This window comes from Hylobates moloch, unplaced genomic scaffold, assembly GCF_009828535.3.
Source record: "Hylobates moloch isolate HMO894 unplaced genomic scaffold, HMol_V3 SCAFFOLD_2, whole genome shotgun sequence".
Classification (NCBI taxonomy): domain Eukaryota; kingdom Metazoa; phylum Chordata; class Mammalia; order Primates; family Hylobatidae; genus Hylobates; species Hylobates moloch.
Window position 1 is genome coordinate 65,253,315 of NW_026652277.1, and position 3,498 is coordinate 65,256,812.

Below are 3,498 nucleotides of genomic sequence, written 5' to 3' on the forward strand. Positions count from 1 at the left end.
TGAAGAAACGGACTAAGTTTTAAAAATAGGCCCATGGTCAAGTCACAAGAAAGGGAGACAGCCAGGAGCCCAGTCTTCCTGATTCCACAGTCTACTTGCTAAATGGCCAGGCCATGTGGCCCTCCTAAATTGCGCTTGCCTCAAGGTTTGGAATAAACATGTTGAACTGCATCTACCATCAATAAACCATCATCAAATGCCACAGAATTTTATTGTGTCCTCTTGGGGTACATGACAGCTTGGTAGTTTTGATCTAACATCAAATTCTACTCAATTTACTTCCTGACTCCTGAAGATAACAGGTCCAAGAGCTCATCTATTCCAGGCCAAAGAGGTTGGTTTCATTCATGTATCCATTTTTTTTCTTTTTTTGAGACAGAATCTCACTCTGTTGCCCAGGCTGGAGTGCAGTGGCATGACCTCAGCTCACTGCAACCTCTGCCTCAGTCTCCTGAGTAGCTAGGATTACAGCAGCCACCACCACGCCTGGCTAATTTTTGTATTTTTAGTAGAGATGGATTTTCACCATGTTGGCCAGGCTTGTCTCAAACTCTCGACCTCAAGTGATCCACCCCCGCCTCGGCCTCCTAAAGTGCTGGCCAGGCTGGTCTAGAACTCTTGACCTCAAGTGATCTGCCTTGAGGTCACGTGGCCTCCCAAAGTGCTGGGATTACAGGGGTGAGCCACTGCGCCTGGCCGTTTATCCACTGATTCATTCATTTATTGAGCACTGACATGCTGAGTGTATCTTGTAGACGGATGATTTGGATGCAGCCAGTAAACCAAATTTCTCTTCTTGAAACTACCATGAAGGAAAAAATGCCCACATCATTTTTCGAACTAAATCCACAGATGAAAAATCATCTTTTCTCTAACTGCATCAGAACTAACGCTACTCCCCCCAGCTCAGGAAGAGCCTCTTATCCCAGCCCCTGTGCTAGGGCCTCCATTCCAGTGCAAGTAAATGTGAGCTACATGACTGATAGCTTGCTAGTTCTGAATAGCTTTGTACTGGAATTTGGAAGGAATGTGTATAGTGCTCAATATGAAGCTCAGTTTGGCTTCAGGGACCATTTTAATTAAATTAATTATCTCTAAAAGAAACACTTAGAGCTGTTTAAGCCTAAACAATAGGTACTTGTTCTCATTTCTAATAGGAGTCACATTGTTCAGAGTTCTCTTGGTGAGCTGAGGACAATGTTACCACCAGCTGTTTAAGGAAGGCCTTCCCCTTCTTGCCTCATGCCTTCTCTCTCACACACAGGAGAGAGGCTTTCAGAGAAGTGGGATGGAGGGCCTGGCACATTAACGTACCAAATCTAAAAATGCACTCCACTGCTTTCTTTTTTGTTGTTTTTTGATTTTTTTGTTTTGTTTTGTTTTACAGCCAGAGGTCTTTTATTTTATTTTATTAACACCTATGATGCCATGAATTCACAGGGAATAGGTTCCAGCAGCTCAGGCTCCTTCCCACTGGCTTTCACAAAGTGCGCTTTTCTGGGTGGAGCAGGCTGGTGCTTCACTTGAACCCAGATACCTTCCCCTTTGGCTTCTTTCTTTTTCTTATCATTTTCCTTCACACACTTCTGGAAGCTATCTTGGCTCTTAGAGTGCTTAATGTGCTTAATATGCACATTAATTCTCTTGGCAAGAATCTTACCCTTGTTTGTTTACAACAATGCCAACAGCATGCTGGGGAACACTGTAGACTCAGTTTTGCCACGGTAACACTTGTGGGGCATTCCTTTTTGAACAGTATCCATTCCGTTGATGTCTACCATATCACCTTTCTTATAGATTCGCATATTTGTGGCCAAAGGAACAAGTCCATGTTTTCTAAAAGGCCTAGAGAATGTATATCGGTGCCTCTCCTCTTTCCCTTTGTGTTCATCATTGTGGCAAATTACTGGAAGGTGGCAGTTTTGGCGAAAGGAAGGACTACTTCCTTAACTTTCCTAACTCATATGTGTCTTGTGTTTGTTTCTGTTGTGGATTCTTAGTCACATGGCCTTGCTCTGTATGGTCGGCATTTCCAGGAAAAGGGTCCCAGCCTAAGTGGCCCTTGTCCCCGTGAAGAAATAGGCAGTGTCACTTTTACTTTGTGTTCTCCTTTCCTCCACCATTTCCTCCTAGTGTGTCCTTGTTTTCAGAAACTCTAGACTCATTTTTAAAAATAATATTGTATACTCCACCTCATTGCAAGAAGACTCAATCTGGCTTCTTCGCTCCATTCTTTTTTTTTTTCTTTGAGGCAGAGTTCGCTTTTTCGCCCAGGCTGGAGTGAAGTGGCGCAACCTTGGCTCACTGCAACCTCCGCCCCACAAGTTCAAGTCATTCTCCTGCCTCAGCCTCCCGAGTAGCTGGGATTATAGGTGCCCACCACCACGCCTGGCTAATTTTTGTATTCTTAATAGAGACGGGGTTTCTCCACGTTGGCCAGGCTGGTCTCGAACTCCTGACCTCAGGTGATCCACCTGCCTCGGCCTCCCAAAGTGCTGGGATTACAGGCATGAGCCACCGCCCCTGGCCTCTTCATTCCATTCTATCCGTTCTTTTTATTATTGCAGTACAAAGAAGTAAAATGATATCTCCCTCTCATCTTCTGCTCCTCACAGTCAGCCATGCCCCCACAACCTTGTCATCACTAGGAAAAGGAGTGTAGGAGGGCTCTCTTCACCCCCGACATTCACTTTTCAGAGCTGTGTGTTATTTTTAAGGATGCATTATGGCTTTGTGGAAAAGCCTTAGTGTGTGTGTGTGTGTGTGTGTGTGTGTGTGTGTGTGTGTGTGTAATTCCAGTCAAAGGTAAGAGTGTTTAAAGCTTTTCTGTGTTGTGCTAAGCCCTTCTCCCTGAGTCTTCTCTCTTAGATACAATGTGATTCATCTAACTCCAGTGACTCCTTAGCAGAGTTGCAAATGGCCATGCCGAGTACAGGGTGATGGTCTCTGTTCTTTGGTCTCTCTCTCAGTGAGTGAAGAGTGGACAAGGCACACAAAAGAGAGCTCTAAAGGCAGTCAATCAATACTGCAGACTGACTGACAATGGCAGTATTAAGTGCCATAGTGGTTGGGTTTACTGGAATGAGTGCAAAATAAGGACCAGAGCTGGCCAAATTAGCTTTACATAATAACACTAGGCAATTGGTATTGGAATTGGAAGACATTCCAAGAGATGGCTAAAGCCTGGGCCACAAGATAAGCAGATCCCTTCCAGCTTTGACTATAGTTTTGGTGTTCGGTTTTTTGTTTTTTTTTGTTTTGTTTTTGTTTTTCTGTGAGACAGGGTCTCTCTCTATCTCCCAGGCTGGAGTGCAGTGGTGTGATCCTGGCTCACTGCAGCCTTGACTTCCTGGGCTCAAGCAATCCTCCCACCTCAGCATCCCAAATAGCTGGGACTACAAGCATGCCACCATGGCTGGCTAATTTTTGTATTTTCTGTAGAGACAGGGTTTTGTCATGTTTTCCAGGCTGGTCTCAAACTCCTGAGCTCAAGTAATT

At 44.7% G+C, this 3,498-nt stretch overlaps 1 pseudogene; it reads right to left on the minus strand.

The window, feature by feature from the left end:
• Positions 1 to 967: 967 nt before the first annotated feature.
• Positions 968 to 2,137, minus strand: LOC116467518 (large ribosomal subunit protein eL21-like; annotated as a pseudogene).
• Between the last annotated feature and the right edge of the window lie 1,361 nt (positions 2,138 to 3,498).